This window comes from Hetaerina americana, unplaced genomic scaffold (assembly GCF_022747635.1).
Source record: "Hetaerina americana unplaced genomic scaffold, ioHetAmer1.1.p SCAF_6, whole genome shotgun sequence".
Taxonomy (NCBI): Eukaryota; Metazoa; Arthropoda; class Insecta; order Odonata; family Calopterygidae; genus Hetaerina; species Hetaerina americana.
The window spans coordinates 38,512,994-38,535,103 of NW_027287205.1; the positions used below are offsets into that span (position 1 = coordinate 38,512,994).

General features: G+C 38.6%; 1 long non-coding RNA gene across 1 annotated transcript; it reads left to right on the top strand.

The window, feature by feature from the left end:
- The first annotated feature begins 5,736 nt into the window (after nucleotides 1-5,736).
- Nucleotides 5,737-21,905, top strand: LOC139695187 (uncharacterized). The gene is made up of 4 exons (XR_011702280.1): nucleotides 5,737-5,851; nucleotides 7,219-7,441; nucleotides 16,642-16,760; nucleotides 20,313-21,905. It is a non-coding gene; the product is annotated as an uncharacterized lncRNA (long non-coding RNA).
- The last annotated feature ends 205 nt before the right edge of the window (nucleotides 21,906-22,110 follow it).

Genomic DNA, 22,110 nt, shown 5'->3' on the forward strand with positions numbered 1-22,110 from the left:
ATTTCGAGTTCTTTCTATGGTACTTTGATCATTTCCTTCGACTTACGAGTATATATATAGAAAAGTATAGGTGATGATGGGTACCCCTCTTATACATGTTCTTAACTCTGCTCATCCCGGTTCTCCATCCCCCACTCATACCAGAGCACAATCTGTGACATGAAAACCTTGCAAATAATTCTCTCATTCCTCTGATATACTCCTTTTTTCTGAAATTTATTCATTAATTTTTCCCCATTCACTCTATCAAACGCCTTTTTAAAATCTGCGAAATAGATAAATGCGTCCTGATTGTATCATATGTTCCTCTCTATTAGTGACCTCATTACTGCTATGGCGTCTCGTGTGCCTCTCCCCTTCCTGAACCCAAACTGATCGCCCCCTAAGTAATCACTTGCTCTGCTCTATATCCTCTTACTAATGATTCTGAGAACCACTTTAGCTGCGCACGCAATCAAGCTTATCGTTCTGTATTCCACACATACTGCTGCATTTCCTTCTTTAGGGATAGGGAATAAAACTGATCTTATAAAGTCCTCCGGCCGAATTCCTCCCTCACAAATGCTACGAATTAGTCCATAAAAGCTCTTCCTCCAATCATATCCTAAGCTTTTCGTAGCTCCGGAGGAATGTCTATCCCACTGCCTTATTTGATTTGTTTTTATCTCACCATTAAAAGTTCGCTTGGACCCAGCCTACACTCATCTACGTCATATTCTCTCCCTATATAATATCTCTCGGGTCTAAATTCTCTACCATAGAGTTCCTCTATATATTTCTTACACCTCTCTAGGATCTTTTCTGGTTCAACTAATATTTTTCTGGTCTTTCTTTCTAATCATCTCGTCCGTAACTCATGGTTTCCTTGTCCTTTCCCCTTAGTTTTGTTTAAGGCTTTTCCATTTATTATTATCTGCGGATTCTGTCAATTTTAGGCTAATAATTTTACAATGCACTAATCCTTCATCGAAAATATTTGAAATTCAAACCGTCATTAAATACTTCATGAACAAGATAAACACATTTTAAACTAGAGCTTCTTTAACTTTGATACCAGAGAGCTTCAGTCGTTTGAGGAAAATACTATATTCATACACTGCCTCTGACTTAAAATCGGACGAGTCCTCGACAAAATCGTATTTTGGGCAATAAAAATTTCAAGTGGATAGGAGCTGACGCGTAAGCGTTTCATTTTCATGGATAATCATATGGCATTGGAGCCCACGACGCATGGTTCAGCATGGGATGATGAAATGGCCCAGAATGCGGTCCTATTGATGGAGAGGATCTGGGAGGCAAAATGGAAGCTGAGAGACAGTTGTCGAACCGCGACGGAAGATAGTGGGAGGTCGACGATCTCTTGTCCCCCTCATAAAGTCCTTTCTTTCGAAACACTTAAACACGTCGCCTGCCTCGTGCATCCCAATTTTCTTCGCCTCTTTAATTTACCCGGCGGCCTTAATTCTGGAGGTGGAACAGTCTCCGACCACATATTCGGGAGGTATGATGCCCCAGAGTCGACGAAAACGTTCACTCGCCCTAATTGTCATGGACCTCAGAAAAATACAAGAATAAATCTATTACACGAGTCGCCCACCATGGTTTCCGACCATATTGTTAAAATTTATTGAAAAAATGGAACAATTACATTTATAAAGCTTCTTGCCATTTTCACGAATATCTAATTATTTACTACTAAATCAAAATTTATTGCCAGACGTTTTATAGTTATAAATACCACAGTTTAAATGGCACACGACAAAGAAATTCTATTCATTAGTATCATTAATAATCGGAGCGTGGAAACAACAAATGGTTAGCTGCTTTTTACATGGTGATGATGCTTTTCACATCTAAACTGTGGTCTGCCAAGGTTTCGCACAATAAATAAACTGTAATCGAATACCACAGCATTTCTAAGGAGCAAGCGTTTTAATTCTAACTGAGCTCCAATTTTCATTAATGATTTCAGTTGAAGCTTTCTCCGATCGGGAGTAAATAGGGGAAGAAAATGCACCGAAAGTCGGTGACAATAAAAATCTTGAAAAATCTAATATTCCACAGTGGAATTTATGAAAATAGAAATTACAGCATTTAGATAATGTATATTTCGAACGAAAGAGTCCTCTGTCTATAGTCCTATACCCAAGCCACAGTGGAGCGGATGTCGTAATACTATGCTTACTAATTGTCACAACGAAGACCTGTAGCCCTCTATTACCCCCTATCTGAAGTAAACCTTTCACACGTGGAACGCTACTAGTTCTTCCGACTCAGTTCTTTACCTCATGCCAGCTCCCGCTACGCGCTTTTATATGCATTACATCATGCATCATATTTTAGGTGAATTACAATGTAGAATTGGAGCATGTTGAAAATAAACTATATATGTATTTATTTATCTATTTTTGCCCTTAATATGCGTTCTTCTCCCTTTTTCTTATATATATATATAATATATATACATATGTTATATGTATATAATTAACAAATATATTTGTTTATACATATATATATCTAAACAACTATACATATATAAAGGCTTAAGTGACCATTAAAATCAAAGGGCAAAAACTAGGGCAGGTGGAACAGTTTACGTATCTCGGAAGTGTTTCGGAAATATTTAGTTTCATCTCCCTTAATGCCCTTCCTATCTCATCGTCGAGTATGCCTGGACCTAAGCTATCTTCCTCTATGTCATGTTCCTTTTCTTTGTCTAACTTTGTTGGTCTAAGTTCCTATACAGTTCTTCTTTATATTCCTTCCATCTCTCTTGGATCTTTCCTGTGTTAACTATTATCTTACCCGCCTTATCTCTGTTATCATAGATCTTCCTTTCTTACTTCCCGATAAAGATTAAATTTGCTGTACAGCGCCCCAATTTCACCCTTCCTCTGCAAACTTTCCATATCCTCGCACTGCGTCTTCCACCATGCTTCTTTTGCTTAATTTACTGCCCACCTCATTTTATTATTTAGCTCTTTGTACTTCATTTTGCCTAACTCTGTTTTTACATTCTTCCATTTTCCCCTCTCATCCATCTTCGTGATCGTCTCATCCGTGATCCATTGTTTCCTGGTCTTTTTCGCGTTAACGGTTCCAATAGTCTTTTGTGGCCTTTGATAACCCTTTCTTCATACATTCCCATTTTTCTTCGATAGTACTTAGCTCTTTACCATCTTCCATTATTTTCTCTGCAGCCTGCTGGTATTCCTTCCTTGTCAATCCATTTAATGCTTCTTCATTCCATTTTCCCACCCGCCGCCCCTGCCTTATCTCTTTGAAACGGAGGCTACATTTCATAACAACTAAATTGTGGTCAGAGTCCGCATCCGCTCCCGAGAAGCTGTGCGAATTTATCACACTGTTCCTAAACCTGTTTCTAACCAGCATATAATCTAGCTGAAACCTTTCTGAGTCACCTGGCACTTTCCATGAACACCTACGCCTTTTGTGGTGCCTGAACCAAGTGTTGGTGATAACTAATCTCTATCTCCTGCCGAACTTAACTGCTTTCTCCCCGCGGTCATTCCTCGTGCCTAAACCGTAGTCCCCCACCTCATCACCATCTTTCCTTTCGCCTACCGTCGCATTCCACTCACCCATCACTATCAAATGTTTCCCTGCTTTAACTAATTTTGTCTTCTTATCCTGCGTCTTCTGTCCTGCTGCTGCCGATATATATACGATATACTTGTATATATTGAGTGTGCCCAGAGAGGCGTGTCCGGTAAAAGAACCAGGGTCCCCCGTCAGTAGATCAACGTTGGTTCCCCTGGACTACCACGAAACCTCCCCCCTCCACCACAAACTCCCTCACACACATCCGGTGCAACCCGGAGTCGAATCCAGACCACACATATCGAAAAGTTCTGAGGAGTCACACAGTTTGGCAACCATTCCGACGGACGGAGAACTGCACTAGAGGTGCACTTCGCACGGACCCACAAATAGGGGGTTCGGAATTCCACTGAAAAATTCCCACGACCGAGATTTGAATCTACTGGCGAGGGATGTCGGGGCACATAAGCTATTAGCGGAACCGATATATATATATATATATATATATATATATATATATATATATATATATATATATATATATATATATATATATATATATATACTCATATATACAGAAACATATATAAGGAAAAGGGATAGGAACACGTATAAAGGACGAACACAATAGAGGTGGGGAAGGCGGAATCGAACGGATCACAAGAGTAAAAATATTTCCTCAACCGGGACTCGAACACCGGATCTTTCCACTTGCCGGGCGGATGCTCTTAACCACTTGAGCTATCGAGGATATGTAATTTACCCTGAGATCCGTGGGTCTTATATGTCGCCAAGCGCCCCGATTCTTTAGCCAAGAGATGGCGTCAGGGGGCTGTTTCACCCACCAAAGGAGAATTAGACAATACACAAGAGGAAAGGAAGGTGGTTAGAATTCATACAACATCATACAGGAAAAGAACAGTGCGTTTCGTGGCACGCATAGCCAGAAGAAAGAGATGAGCCACATTGGCCAAATACACATTCAAACACGAAATCCCGCCAAACGGCGAATAAATACTCATATATACAGAAACATATATAAGGAAAAGGGATAGGAACACGTATAAAGGACGAACACAATAGAGGTGGGGAAGGCGGAATCGAACGGATCACAAGAGTAAAAATATCTCCTCAACCGGGACTCGAACACCGGATCTTTCCACTTGCCGGGCGGATGCTCTTAACCACTTGAGCTATCGAGGATATGTAATTTACCCTGAGATCCGTGGGTCTTATATGTCGCCAAGCGCCCCGATTCTTTAGCCAAGAGATGGCGTCAGGGGGCTGTTTCACCCACCAAAGGAGAATTAGACAATACACAAGAGGAAAGGAAGGTGGTTAGAATTCATACAACATCATACAGGAAAAGAACAGTGCGTAGTACTACGTATTAGCAGTTTGTACCTAGTTGTTTCTTCTAATAGAAAGCCTTCTTTGCAATTCCTGTTCTATTTACTATTTTTCTTAATTAAAAATTATCGTTAACCACCAGGATTATCTTCTTCCTGTGACTGTTGACCTCAATTTCTTTCCGCTTGCTCGTAGCTCCCATGTCGTTGCATCCTGATTATCTTAACCTCTATACTACAAGTACGTTACCACTTATATAGCATACTATATCTCTCTTGCTTCTTCTCGATTCCTTTCCCTGTGCTGCCTGTGATTTCTCAGGAAGATCTGGTGCCCGAAGAATCACGCCGCGTGGGTGAAGTTGAAGGTGCCCAGAGGCGTCCCCGAGAATCTAACCGGGGCTCTCCGATGAGTAGCCCTTCGCTCTACTTACTGGACATCCACGTACACTCACTCACTGTACCAATTTCTACGCTCAAATCCTTAGCACGCAGGCATTTTGATCCATTCGACATCCCTATTAAGGGGGCCGGGCGGGGGTTTCTCAACAAAAAATCGCGTAGTAGATGTTATTGCTTGCTCTCGTTACGTAGTGGGGACCAAATCTGGTATTCGGTCAAGGTTGTCAGCGCTCTCTGTGGGTGGAGGATGGAGACATGAGTGTCACGTTGCTCGCGGCAAGTGAGAGCCCGCATGTGGGGACGAAAGGGAAGCGGGTGTCATTGGCTCTCGATCACGTCCCGAGGGATGAGGGACAGCGGAGGGGAGAGGCACTGGGCTCAAGTTCGGGACGTGCGACATCTCTCCCCAGTGAGTCAGTCTCTTTCGCTTCGTCGCAAAATACTAGCTACGCTCTTGAGTACGGGAGGAAGGATATAATCTCGGGAGGCACCGAAGTTCGCTCTCGTCAATACCAGCGGGGACTGTTTCGCGTTCATAGGCAAGTGTGGTCTGTATTTTCTCATATAAACAAATAGGTAAAGTAAGTGCGATGCGCGATGCCTTGCAAAACACGCTTCAGAAACGGATCTACGTTACTCAAGCAGACCTTTGCCGCGAGGGCGTGTTGCGGGAGTTTTTTAGGACATCAGCCTTTTATGTATAAACATTCACTTATACATAAATATATTTCCGTAACCACAATAATACGTACACTCACACTCACACTTGACTAGGTCCATTGCGCAATAATGGATGAGCTCGGGTAACGTTTTAAATTTTGCTTTTTGAACTTAAAAGATAGTAGTTTTTACGTCTGATTTTGTTATGATGTTGTACATGTGGGAGATGAAAGAGTATTTGGATTTTTCAGTGATGGGACTTGTCTCATTTTATCCTGGTGGTGAAATATAGCAATGTAATGCGAGTGCCATAATAATTCTCTCGGTGTCTCTAAGAAACTCGATTGTTTCGTATCTCTCTCATAGACTTAGTCTTGCTTACTATCCTCGTTACTCTACGGACTCTCATTCTACTGTAACTACCCGAACCCTTAGGTTTCTGGCCGAAAGGTTCGGGTTTGATTCCCGGCGACTTTGGGCACCCTCAGTTTTACTCAGATGACTGTTTTTCGGGCACCATATCTTCGGTGGTAAAGGCTGAGGAAATGTTACACTGAATGAGCGAATTTTAAACGCCGCGCAGGGCTTATTATGAATGAGCTCTATTCTCACCTATCAAATCAACCTTCGAGATGATTGCTGTTTTGTTTTGACACGGTTGAGAAAAAGATGGAATGCCGTTATTCCACGACATCAGTTACGTCAATGTACTATGCCATATTCAAGTTTTAAAATAATTTTATCATAGTTAACAGGGGATAGGTTTCCAAGGGTCCATAAACCTATAAACATTTAGGGTCAGGGTAAAATTATTCACCTTGATTTTCTTCTCTTCAATGTTTGATATCGGTTTATTTTTTGGATTTTATCACAGGCGACTTATTGGTAAATGTTGATATTATTTGCAGAAAAATCCTGATTTTTTAAATTTAAAATAAACCTATACTCACTTCTCAGTTACTAAAATAAATTGAAAATGTCTTTGAATACTTTGAATAATCATTGGAATCAAGGTTAATATTGTAGGTGGACACACATCTGAATTTAAAGTGTAATCTAAAAATTAGGTCATTTCTAAATGCCTCACTAATGGAAGGCTATGTATCAGTACTATCAGGTTTTGCGAAAGCAATAGCTTTACACGCATACATAACGAATACTTGTGTATCATCGATGCACAACTCTATTTTATACTCGCAATATCGAATGAATCTCTTTAATAAATGTTTTGGTTTGCTTACATCAGAGTGGACGTTTTACCAGCGGTCCTTGGGCATCTCTCCCGTTGACCGTGAAAAGGCCTGCCGACATCCGGGTGTGCCGGAGGAGTTAAGCAGGTGGGAGGAGCGAGCAGATACTGGAAGATGCGCGGGAAAGTGTGTGGTGCCGCGTCGAGAGCGGTTGTACTTCTGACAGTCACACTAGCTCTCTTGCCCGAAGCAGTCTACGGCGCCACGTTAAACAACAGGGTAATAACCGTTTCGTTATTATTCTATCTACAATAGAGAAGTTATTTCGCAAAACGATGGGAGTTGTGCCGCGGGAAAAATAATTTCAATCGATCCGGATACGAACTCGGATCTAGATCATTGGCCAATTTATAATGAGCCAAATAAAAATCATATTAATAATTCCGCATCGAATTTCGCATCTATATCAGTGGCCACTTCATAATAAACCAAATAAATATCATATTTATTATTCTGGATCGAATTTCGCATCATAAAAGGTAATTCACCAATTGATGTTAGGTTCTGAAAGGTCGCTAGCAAATATTATGTACACACTACTTGTCGCATTGAATTCCTATGTTTTACCAACATAATTTCTTTCTTCAGTCCTTCATACGTTTTACCTCCCTGAGTACAGTCAAAAAATCCTCTTTCTTCCTCTTTTCCCGACTTTCATAACATTTAGCCTTCCATTGATATTTCAGTTTTCCACTATATGTCAATATTTCCTTCACCCAATTTTTCTGCCAACTTTGAATTTCACCAAGCACATTCCTATCCTTTCCTACCATATTTGAAGCATCGTCATTAGTCGTCCTCTCCGTTTAATTCATTTCCTTTTTCCCCAATACTCACATTTCAAAACCACTTTACGTATAAGGGAAGCGACAGGAAACCACCTGAATTATTTTTATCATGACAATAGGCTATGTGGGCAGCAGAAAAGTACGATGAGCTTGACAAAGGAGAGTGAATTCAAACCAAAAATGTATTTGTAAGCGAAGACAGCATTAAGTTCCTGGTAGTAGAAATCCGAAAAAAATTAACAACCAGGAATTCTTTGTTGCACACGTAGATGTTTGTGGGGAATCATGCTGGGACATCCTTCAGGCACCAACTTTTCAGAAAAATGCTGCCTAAAAGAGAGTGCTAAATGAACTTGAGCTCATGGTATGTATTGCTTCCTCCGACGGCAAACAAACAGCTCGCGAGGAAAAGGAAATGGAATTAAAATATGAGACGGGTGGACACGGCATCGCACAGTATTCTTTTTCAACTCTGCTGTCTGTTTTATCACATTTTTTTCATTTCCAACAGTATTATTACAAAGATCATCGAGGAGGAAGGGTCTCGTAAAATTTCGCTTTTTCATAAAATAAAATAAGTAATACTTTGATAGAACTGCGGTAGATGCCGCGACTGTCACTTTCACGGAGTTATCCGCTGTTATGCATTCAAAATATAGGAATTTACATTGTTAAAATTATTCACCTCAGCCGAGATTTGAACCTGGAACCGTTTATGCCCTGCCAAGTGCTTCAACCAATTAAGCTACCAGGTGTCCCCTTACACTGTTGATTTCAATAAGTTTCAAGCACGCGGTCGGGCAACGAGGAATTCAGTTTCAAATTCCGATCGAGGGGTAAATTGATTACAGCTAAAAATTAGTATAATACATTTATAGAAGTATGGATGTTTTTTTCTGATTAAGAAGAAGCTTCTATACTCAACCAGGATGCACAAAAACGCTCAGGTAGTTTCGAATGAGAATCAGCGGTCATACGTATCACTATGCGAGGGTTTTCCCAATAGAGATAGACTAGAGGCCTGAAGTGCCAAGGGTAAACTAAATTATCAAAATGTCATTACTGGTTCATCACGTACTTATTTAAGGAATAAGATGATTAAAGTATCTCTTTTAGGGGATCTGCAAGTAGAAAAGTTTAGAAACATCTGTTTAAGTACCGAATATTTCTCAGTACTCTTCCTCACAATACGAGCGTAAAAGCGAACTTTAGTAAACCTATTCGAAAAACGTGTCTATCGATATATAATCACACTATTCTGTAACTTATAAAAACTTATGCTCATTTTATTAGTAATTAAAACGGGATAATTCATAAAACCGAAATAAAGCTCTTCGTGAAATTACGTTATTTTAAAAGGTGCAGCCTTTCGTGTTAGTCAATAAGTTTACAAATTGTTGCTTTGAAAGAAAGAAAAGCATATCTTCCAAAAATGGTCATGGTAATAATTTGTTTATCAGAAGCTTATTTGAAAAATCTAATTTCATGCGTTGATTTTTTTTTAAAGGAATTCCAGAAGTATTCATATATTTTATTCTCTAGTATGTACATGTATATGATAAACATTTTTATCATCAGATGATATTATTTTATTATCGCTTTTATAGCTAGTTTTATCACAACGTTAAAACTGCTAAACAAAAACACTTAACATTTAAAAGACGGTTTTTGACCCAGAATGTCCGATGACCAAAATTTGCGTTCTTGCCATTTTGACGGATGAAAAAAATTTGAACTTGCAGCTTATACGTAATCAAGGCAAATGTTTTTTTCACCGTTTAAAGAAAAAAAATTATGTTATTACTAAATTTGCGGAAAGTCCCGTATAAATTTTAAATATGTGCTAGTTTTGAAGGAAAACTCTATAAATACTTTATTAGAAACTTGAGGACTTGAGGTACCTAAGGATTACAGCATTACGAATATTTGTCGTATAAATTATGCTTTAAGGCAGTAAGTATAAATTTGATGTAATTCACAGCGTTCAAAATCATTTGATCTATCTGATTCCGTTACTCAAGTACACGAAGGAATCCCAGAGTACAATGCGATAAAACCAACTTCACAAGGCCACGACAACTGCTAGGAATGCCTCCAATCTTCTACATTTTTTCGGTAAATCAGCCGTTCAGCTTTCCCTGCAATTGGTTGTCCTTCTTGTATTATTAATAAAACAAAGGATTTGGAGAAGTTTGACTGTTTTTCTCTCAAATTCTAAGCCCTTTGATCAAAGGTATGAGTTAAATTATGGACCTACTATTGAGTTTAATTTTTTTGTTTAAATGTTGCTATATATGTACATGGTAATGTGTGCGTTAGTTTATTAAATTTATTTCCTTGAGCATGATATCAACAACTTATTTAACTGTTTGGATTAATATGGCTCAAATGAAAAGGAGATAATTTGGCAGTATTAACAATTTGGCAGATGGGAGAGGCAGTAATAAATTCGTCAACATGATCGAAGTAACGTGTTAATTTTAACGTGCCTCTAAAAGGAAATGTTAATGAGTGAAAGGCTAACGACCTAAAAGGTAACAAAGGAGGAGACAACATAAATACCTGAATGCAGTATAATAAAATCTTTTCATAAGTATTGAAAAGCAGAAAGCTCAACTCTCGCCGCAGTATACCAATAGATTTATTGATCAGGGCCGCTATCGTGGATCTTTTTCCACACTATCGACAACTGGACTCTCCTCCGTAGCGTATTCCGCGATCATTTACCTCATTAGTCGGCTCTAACGTTTCATGGCGACGCTATGAATTGCGTTATATTTGGTTACTCGCTGACAAGTTTGATGTAACGTAATTGGTTGTTTATCGCGTAAAAAAAATTACACGCACGCGCTATGATGCCAGATTGTTGTTCCATTCGCTCATATATCATTTAACTGTGATATCACCATGACGCCGGAGAGGAACCGCTCGAAGGCATTCCACACGAATTTAAATAAAGTAAATACTCCAAGTTAAATATTTATATAATTCGTTTCTGGCAGGCGAAGATTACTTCCCAAATTGATTCCTCATTTCGTATGCAGTTGTGACTGAAAAATTATGTAATAAGATATAATTATCTCATTAATATTCAGCTTTGATGAGAATTCACTCTAGTTATCGATTCAACTAGTTGAATCGATTATTCAACCACATTTATCAACCAATTTCATTGATGTCGTCTAACGGTTAAGTTATTCGTCCATGGATCAGGTCTAATAACTGTTACACCTCTAAGGTCTGCCAAACATGATACTATATAGTAACTCAGAACCCAACATTACAAATAAATCATATTTAGCTCCATATACTTTCTATCTCCTGTCATTATATCCACAATGCCTAAGCTTTAACTCGCTCAACCTTAGTTCCACATTCTCCCCTCTATAACAGTCGTCAAAATTACAATACTTCTTAATTACCTCTTGGATTTATTCTTTCTTCCTAATCGGACTGCTTCCAAACAACCATGTCTCTCCCCCTAACCTACCCATCAATTTTTCCTTTGCTTTTACCTTCGTCCATTTTGTTTCCATTTTTCTGCCCTCTCTCATCTCATGACTCTCCAATTTACGTAAACCCTCTTGCCTCTTAGAACAAGAGAGATATTCTTACATTCATGAGTTTTTTTCCATAGTTATTATTATAGCATACTTTATTTACACAACTTAATGTTTATTAATATATCAGTGAATACGGGCAAGGTTAAATCGTACCAAACTATAATCTCGAAGCATGGGTAAAGAAATTCAGAATTTTCAAAATAAATCCATGAAATTTTTGTGTAGGATCGAACCTACCGCCCAATTTTAATTGACAATTTGAACGATTCCCGCCCTTGGGGTTCTCTGAAACTCAACAGGGACACCCTGTTCGATAGAACAATCTTTATCGAGGGAAAGAACTTTATCTCTAAAATGCCTTCTTGCTTCTACGCAGCCTAAATCTGTCAGCAATCAATGAAACGGGTTGATTATCCAACGGGAACGAGCAATGCGATGGGACAATCAAGAGGAAGTAAGGGCATACTCATTCACTCAACTTCATCCCGTTTATCAACCGAACATCTGCTGACTGTCACGTAAATCTCCTATTATATTCTCCCATGCGAAGCTAATGGATTGCATTTCCTGCAAGCGCGAAGTTCTGCGAACTCACGGGTCCCAAGTTTGCTCTCTTGTGACAGTCAGTTCGGAATGCCTTATGAATGACTGAACTAATCAAGTTACACGGTAAGATATTTAGATTTCCTCCCCCGGAATAGATGTAGCGTTCAACAAAGATTCATTTTTGAGACTTTCCTCGTCGGTCTGATTTTGTCTCTCAGCAGCTTGATCATAAAATTCATTTATTTATTTAGTTCAAAATCATGACGCAGTCAATCAAATTGGTTGCGCGACAAAAATATCAATAATTAACGTAAAAAAATATAAAAAAATCAGGGCCAAGAGGACATTTCTCTTGATATCGAACAGTGCTTCGGTACTGACTTGTTCTCGCTGTCAAGCCCTTAACTCTTACCGTTGATGGCCACCGGCTGACCGAACTAATGCTATTGGAACTTTCTAAAGTGTCTTATTATTAGCTACAGGAATTTTCATAATTCACAAATCAGCACCACACAACAATACGATTCAATTGAAATACAAATGAGTCGAGACACTAGAGGAGAAAGGGGGAGAGGACAAGAACAATATTAGGAGGGAGGAGTGCGGCTAATATGGGGGAGAGTGACAAGCCTCAAACTCTGGGAGGTCCTTCAAAATACGAGCTCCACTACGGTCTGATGGAACACCGAAGATAGACGTGCGTGGACTGATTGAAAGGAGAGGGGGTGATAAAATGAAACATTTTGTTCTTCAGAATGGAGTGTGACAAGAAGTCGAAGAGGGAAGAAAAAAGGAAGCTGACGCCCTATAATTGCTATTAATTATTTTGGCGAAAAACTTATTATTTCGAGCACGGTAATAAGTTAGGGAAATTATACCAAAGGAAGGATCTAATTTCATCGAGAGAAATTAAAATTATACTTCTATTATAGAGGGCGACCGGTAACTAGGCTAAGTGGCGGATTAATTTATACTGATTTTCTAAAACTTCAGGCAATAATGATACATCTATAAGAATTTCAGTCTTGTTATATGACGCATACTTGATCAGAATAACATTGACCGGCCGCGCTAGAGGAGAAAAGTATTTTGGATCAAAAGTAGTCGAGTGTAATCATCCCCTGCCACTCAACCCATCGGTGACTTGCAGGGTACTATGTAATAATAATACTTTTTTCCAAAGATATTAGATACATGCTTACAAAATTGTGTTTCTGAGCTTCCTTCAGCAGTATTTCAATCTTGAAATTGATTTAATGTAGCCCTGGAGTCTTCCCTATTGGGTGTTAATTTTCTCACCCCCTGATAGATTCCTTTTTTACGTCCTCTTAATTTGTCCTATACACACGTACTTATTTCTTGGTCTTCCTCGCGGGATCTTCTTTCCAATTTTCCCTTCTGCTATATTTATAACTAATCCATTTCACCTCAAAGTGTGCCCGATCCATCTATTTCTTCTTTCCCGTAGAATCCTTTCCACATGGTCCTTTCCTCTCCTGCTTTCCTGTATATTTTATCATTCCTCACATTGCCCGTCCATTTATTGTTCTGTGTTCTCCTCCAGTACCATGTTTTAGTATTCTACGCTGGTCAAATTATCCAATGTTCCATGCGTCTAATCGGTGGAGTGTCATGTTCCTTATAAATGTTTTGGCGAACTGTTTCCTTGTTTGCGAATATAGGTTCTTGGAATATGGTAATTTCCTCTCCTTCTTAAACGCCTTCTTAGCTTCAGCTATTCTTCGTTTGATGTCGGTCGAACTTCTTCTATACCAAGTTGTACTACTATTTCTCAGGTAGATTAAGGATTCAGTTTGTAATAGTTTCATTTTTCAAATCGTGGTATGTTTCAACTTTTCTCTTCCGTAATCAAGGATTTTAGTTATCTTCTTGTATTATGTTTTTTCAGAGCTTTAACGGCCGAAAATGAATACCTTTTTCAAGAGGTTGTTAGCAGTATCCAAAAGCGCTCTCCCCTCAAAGTGCTATTGCGCGGATGGGTAACAATGGCTTGATGTCGAAAATTCCCAAACCCCAAAAGCCTTCCTTGGAACACCACACCATAAGTGTTGAGACGAAACAATGAGAATAATATGAACTCACAAGATTTAAGTAATCCTTAAGGGACCTCCGACATTTTATGTTAGACTTAGATAAACCTAACATTTATTACATTTGATTACACGTAAAAATTCTATCCCTAGGGTATATAGCAATACGCGTATTAGTGACTCGAGAAAATGGGTATATTACCTACTCTATCAGGAAGCGCCAAAATTCCCGACAGTGTAATCAATATAAAATATTGCAATTACTTCGACGCTTGAACTAGCTCGTGTCAAAATGGTGAACTACGTGTATCTACGACACAGCTATGTATTGATCAGCTGAGAGCTTTTAAAGAAGACATTTCGACGGAGCGAAAAAGGCAAATGGGAGAAAATATTAAAATCTGCACCAACTCTACGAATGTGGACGATACGAAGTCTACAGATGTATAGTAAGGGGATGTGATTAAGGATGTCACCCGTAATTCTGCCTAATTTGTGGCAAAATACAGGAAATATATCTTCTTTTTTTAAACTCAGTACTGGCTTTTTATCATTGACCTGGAGTCATAGATACGCATGAACGAGTTTCAGTACGCTTTGAGGCTGGTTCGTCACCTGGTAGTGATCAATGACTTGGCAAGGAATGCATAAGCGAAAAAACTGAAGGTTTTATCATGGTAAATAATATGTCAAACTTGAGCAAATCAATTCCTATATTTTTCAGTCACATATCAAAAATTTCCGGAAGCCATGCACGTAAATAAAAAGCATCTAAGAACAAGAGAAAAAATTAGTGATCATTGCATACAATTACTCTGAATGCTCAAAACAATAATATAATGTCACGAAAAATCTTAGTAACAGCTTTAATGTACATAAATACAGGTTCAGAAATGTTTAAATAAAACCTTGTCAATAATTGTTTCTTTGGCATAGACCTTTCAAAAAGGATCTTAACTTGGTAGCTTTCATGAGAAAAATCCCAAAATATCTCTAGTCTGTGAAAAAATAAATCCTCCTAAAATTGCACACATATGGGGAAAAAACAAAACAAACAAATCAAATGGCTACACTGGTCACCGTAAGTTACGTGTAGGTGAAAAGTCATGTAATGACTTCTCTCCTAAGGAAGGATACGCGAACAGCCTCGATGCCAAACTTTCCTTCGTGAATTCCTGAGGGATTTTCAATTCCTAGAGTATATGAGAACAGACGGGAGGAGAGGTAAAGGAAATTCTAAAACTCGGGGAAATAGCCCTATTAAGATCGTCTTAACTCATTGCGCTGATACTTTATAGTTTAATTTCTTGAGGTACAATTTCAGATTCTCAATTAGGGGTTAATACAAGTTTGGGTGCGGGATATTATCTTCGTTGGGTTCTAATTTATGAAATTTATTGATAATGACTTTTCAGCTGTGGTTCATGATATTTTAGTCGAACTGTTGGCATTAAAATAGTAACTGACTCATTGTGAATGCTAAGTTCGTCGAAGCATTATTGTAAGGAATTTAAAACACGTAAATCCAAAGATATCAAAGAAAAATAATAGCAAATGAATATCTGGAAAAGTACCTAATGATATTGATATAGAAGGCAAAAAATCAGCTTAGAACAAAGACATATTACGGATTATCTAAGAGTAAAAATTTTAAAATAAGTAATGGTAAGTTGCTGCTCCTTGAGGATTCTAATATTCAAGAAAAAAACATTATATCTGTTGGGCTCTCCAAGCGTTAGCAAGAATCAATTTATTTTTTGTGATTATTGTTGTACATTGGTGGTTTGTGCATAGGCGTGTTTTGGCATGGAGGTACAGAAATTTTTATCTACCCTTTATAAAAACGGCCTAGGATTAGAGCTCAAAGGTAAAACAAAATCACGATACCAATTAGCACAACTGGCAAGGCATGCATTGAAAATAATACCCATATTCTTTCACCACACTCCTTTCGTAGAATTGAACCACACTATGATCTATTTTTCAATACACGTACGTAAATATTCAACTGGAAACATTTTTCGTTATGTTTTTAGATTTTTGATTCAATGCGCCCTCTTTTTAATTTATCATTAATATTTTTGTCTATCATTACTACTATTAGCGTATTCTGTAATTTTGGTGTGAATGTGCCTCTGCTCTCCTGCTTTGTAGATCTTTCCATAAATTGTACTTAGTTCAAGAACACTCCCAGACCATATTGATTCACATATTTACCATTCATTAATACATAAAGTTAATTTCTCATCAACTTATCAATCAATAAGAGGCAAATAGTGAGTTAACTGATGCTTACATTTTTACACTGAAGTTTCTCTCATTATGCACAGAATAAACGAATTGGTATAGATGATTAATTTGATGGCTTAATCAATATCGATACTTTATTGTGGCATGGTAATACATTGGTAGCATACACGATTGTATTTCATTGAAATGTGAATCCTTAAGTTTTTTGTCCATTCTTTCAGAGGAATGTCGAAAGGGAGGAGGCGATGGGTGAAATCAAAACATGTGACAACGGAGTTCCCTGCGGATGGGCCATGTTCACAAATATAAATAGAAGAGTCGATTACTTCATTGAGAACAAGTGAGTGACTCAATACCATTTTTATCCTCTCAATTGATGTAATATTTTGACGCTCAAGATAAGCCTCAGACTTCATGACAAACCCGAGAAGAGTGTTACTAACTTCGATACACTATTTGATAGTCACGTAGACCATGATAGGTCGCCAATAGCAAGTTAGAACAGGCTTAAAACATGATGTAACTGGAAGAAATTGGCGTAATATTTGTGACTTACTTGGTATTTTATCGTGTCGGTAGAATTTCAAAAATAGTAGGTAGGTTTCGAATGGACAAAGACTGAACAACGAATACATTTCTTTGTTTCTCCTAACAAAACACAACCCGACATCCCACTCAAGCTCCTTTTCATCTCCGTATACTTCCTGCCATAAGCGCTCTACCTTCGTGGGTCGCGGTAGTCCAGGGGGTAGAGCATTGGACTACTGACCGGAGGGTTCGATTCCCGGGCAAATCTCTGGACACCTGCAGCTCCACCCAAGCTATGTGATTTCTAGGGTACCAGATTTTTCTGGGAAACCATAACCGGCACTTGGAAAGGAACTGGCCACCCTGTCCTGATGTGCGAATTTCACACGCCATCGGGCTTAGTACTGGGTGAACTCTACCATCACTTACCAAACCGACCTTTGGGTTGGTTACTGTGTTTGTGTTTTTTTATTCTTCCTTAGTCCCTTCATTCCGCCCAAAATCCTTATCCTATTTCTGCCCCTTCCTCACTTGTCCAACATTCTCCCCTCTATTAATCTTCAACATTCCATTGCTAATCAAAATGCTATACAAAACCTGAATCCACCTTTCCTACCTCCTTTGGATTTCTCTCAACAATTCGCTCTCCTCCTCCGCCTCGCCTAGTACGTTTTCCTTTACGTCCATTCTTTTCCTTTACTGTTCCACCTGTTCTAGCTTCTGCCTTCCCATTGACTCGTTTATCTTAGCCTTGATCTTTATCGAAAAACCTCATAACTTGTGTTTTTTTACATCAATAATATATGTAATATTATAAAAAATGGAGACAATAAGAATAAGAAACAATGCATTCATTGTGCGTTAATTATTAATTTTAATAAAAAGAAAAAATATCGGGAAATAAGATCTGACAGTATAACTTATTTACAAATTCCAAGAAACTGCGGGAGATGCCGCGACAATAACTTTTGAAGGAGTCATCCGCTAAGTGTGCATACCAATGCAATAATTTCAGAGTGTAAAAATCATTCGCCTTGAGCGGAATTCGAGCCCATATCCCACGATGAACTTATTCACAGTCCTTCAGATGACATATCAATAGATGGGCGGAAACGGCCTCGCCATTTCAGCTTCTCCCAGATAATTAAACATCTGGTTCCCAGTATTTGAACAACCATTCATGAGTTCGAAATTGATATACGAAAAGGAGATCACAGAATTTTGCCCAGAGGAGCTGGAGGCTGAAAATATATTTACCTAAATTATTGAAAAATTTTGCTTCACTAATACCAAATTGGCAGATATGCAAAAAGACCACCACTGTCTCATAAAAGGACAAATATATTTGAGGTTTTAAGAAACATATCATATGGAAACTTTAATTATATGATGAAAGTGATATCTGCACATCTCTGGGCCATTCATATCGCCTGCAAATATTTCTAAGCGTAAACTACATTCAAAATCTCTATGCCAGATTCCACACTAAGGGAGACTTAGTTTTAAAGAGACTTAAATAAAAGTGATACCCTGGGGCGAAAACTCTTAAGAATCCACGCAAAATCCTAAATATAATAAATAATCGAACAAAAATGTCATTAAAGTAAATTAGCAAAAATATTATTATATAATTGGCAATGCAATTCACGTCATTATATTATTTATTTTTGTTAACTCTAAATAGCAATAACTAAAAACATAAACAGAGGTGAATATGAAAGGAGGCCTCAAGAGCCGTGGAACGTGCAAATCGTCTTACTATTTACTCAAATACAGAATAAGCCGTGGTATGAAGAGTCGGACAAGGCGCAGCAGCCAAGTGTTGCTAAGTCGATGGATTGGAATGTATCGATTAAGAGTTAATTGGAATATTCGCTATTTTTTGGGAAACTATGACACTAAATTCCTTTTATAGGCGTTCAATTGTCAAGCTATATAATAAAACAGCTACTCGTGCGGAGGGATGCATACACAGTCAAATATATCTGAGGTGATACCAGCATGCTATTTTAAAAATATGGTAAATCCAGAGAGAGATAATAAAATACTTAACAACACAAACACGAATGCGAAAACCCATTATAAAATCAACAAATAGCTCTGGCATTGCAAACTCGTTTAATATTCGCATTATTTAATTTTTAATCTATAAGGTAAGTTATTTAATACATACGACCTCTTCTATCACCTAAAATAACACTTTCTGACAAAAATAACTCTATTTCTTCCTTTTAAACTGATAATGCATAAAAATGTCCCCATATTCTTTATTTCGAAGATGGAGAACATAGAAATGACATGTGCCCAATTTCGGCCAACCAAAAATGAATAATCTGGTAAAATTAACAGAGTGACTTAAAGGTTTTTCTTTTATATCCATCATGAAGAGGAAATTAAAAAAAAAATCACCCGTGTTTTTAACGGACAGGGGCACGAAGCGTTTCCCTACACTGCAGCATATAAGTATGCTATAATTGACTAACACTAATAGATTCTGGTACTCTTTCTTCCCTCGCACGATGCATACTAATAACGAAATCAAATGTAGATAGTCCTACTCTCCAAATTTAAAGAGCAAAATTTAAATCTAGACTCGAATTTACCCACTATTGCAAAATGTAGATAAGCATGTATGTATGCTACAGGTGTTTTCGCACTAATTTATTTACATTTATGCCATCATCATCATGAATTATCAATCCAAGAATTGATGGCATAGCAGCTCTCCATACTATCTTGTTCTCTGCCAATCTCTTCATTCCCTCACATCTCCATGCACCGGTATTTCCCTTTACTTGCTTCTCGTAGTTCATACTTTTCCTTCTTTTGCTATTCCTCCACTCCATATTTCCTCCAATTATGCCTTCTATAAATGCAGTATATATAGTAAATATAGTACCACAATTAGCTTCCCTCTTCTTCTCAAGTGCCCTCCACAAGCACCTACTCTTCAAAGTACTACTTCATTTGTTATACCACAATTTAGTTATTATATCTCTCCGGCAGCACCTTATTTCCATCGCATCGTCTTTCTCTACTGCCCCTGCCCTTTTAGATACGCCCTGTCCCCGTAGTCAAACAGTTTTGATTTTCCAGTTTCAATGAATCGCTTCTTTATGTCTATGGCAGGATAATATTTATATATAATTTAATATTTTTACATAAAAGGCCAGTGTCTTCACACCAAACACCCTCGAAGTGATTTGCGGGGTATTGTGTAGAAGTACGTGAGGCACCGCTGAACAATGAAAACGTGCAAAATTACTGCGTAAATAATTCATCGTTGTACATGTTTGTGCAATGTTACGCGCGAAAAAACCGTTCCGCCGACCTTCGTCTGATGTTTCACCCCTTTCCATTACAGTTGCCGCTGCGCCTCCGACATGCAGTGCCGAATGACAGAGATCAACACATATCTGAGAGCGTACGTCTATCGATGCACGCAGGTGAGGCCGTAACAACAAGCGACGCATGGCGGGAAGCCTGAGCGGACGTGATCTCATTGAGAGGGTTGGCGACTGAGGGATGGGGTGGAGATGACGGGTGGGGGATGGAATGGGGCTTCCCAGGAACTCTAATGCGTCAACCAGCCCTTCCTTCCTCTCTCCCCGCCTCCTCCCCCCTGCAATCAAACCCCCTCCCCTCCCTCCCCCTTTTACTCGCCGCTATTATGTTCTGCCACTCATGAAACTCGACGAAGCGGCAGCGTGGCGGGCCAATGGTGTCCTGAATCGCTCGGGGGCCCGGGCTATCATGCTGTGCGGGAGGAAGCTACACATTGTGTCCCCCCACTCTTCCCACCAGTCGGTGGCCAATGATGGAGTGATGAACTCTCATTAGCCTTTTCGTTGCCCGCGATCCAGGAGCTGCCTTGGGAAGACGACTGTGTGGAAGCGGGACGCGGAGCCAGGGCCGAAAATTCAACGGTTATTGAACTTGGTTGGGATGACGTCTCTCGGTGCTGTGCGTGATTGCACTCTCTAACGGATGCAGCGCGGACATGCGCAGGAAGTCCAATAAGAAAACCTATCAACCTCAATTTTTTTACTTCGATTTTATGGCGCATGCCAAGTTTTGTTTAGTCGTCGTTATGATGAACGGACCATATGTAATACTTTTTGTACAAGTTATTCATTTTTATAAGTAAGTTATTGTAGATTTAAAAACATCCCTCCATTATTTATGTCAAAGTTTAAATGTACAGAATGAAGACTGTGGCGAAATGTAATTTTAATGTGATGTAGCTCATGAAACAAAGGGAACTCTATATGTAAATGATTACTGTATATACAAGTACGATGAATTTCTCAGGAGAAATAATGGAAATCATACTTTAATATGGAAACATATGCATCACACGCTTATTGATTTGTGTTCAAGATAATTTGAATACGACCATGGTAAATTTATCTTATCACCGCGAGAAGTGATTAATACTGAGTATTTGTGGTACCCACCGTGGAATACCATCACATAAGGGTCAACTGAAGAACGGTAAGGAATAAAGGGTCTTGGAGAGAGTGCGAAAATAGATAAGGGAGAAGGGATTCAAAAGAGAATCGACATGGAAATATTGATAAAGAAAAATAAATATTCGGGTTAAAGAAATGCATTCCCTTTGTAGAGATGGAATTGAACACTCGGGTCACTGCATGCCCTATATTGCAGAATGACCTAGCCTTATCATGCCTAGGCAAGATTTCCATTGCATAGGATGTGTGTAATGCTATGCCATCATGACGCTATGGATGATTTTAACGGAAGCCGTGTAATGATTTTCATTTCAGAGCAAATTTATGCATGGCGCGCACCTGTTTAATGCTCAGAGAATGACGAATTGTTTAATTTTCTTTCGCCATCCAATCCAACAGCACTGGTATATTTATTTAATTTGGTATCATAGCTTTAAAAATGTGAATGTATGTACTGTTTCATTTGAGTTATCATGGTACAAATGTCTATAAAGCGAAGTTTTAAATAAAGTCAAGAAAATCAATTCTATGAAATGGTCTTTGAATATGATTGGCAACGAGTGGTGAACCAGATACTGGCAAAGGACAAAGGTAAATTTGGAATCGGGCCTAAACAAAAGACGAATAATATGTGTCACGGCATTATACGGCCCAGACTATTTCTAATGAGGTATACCGACTGGATCAAAT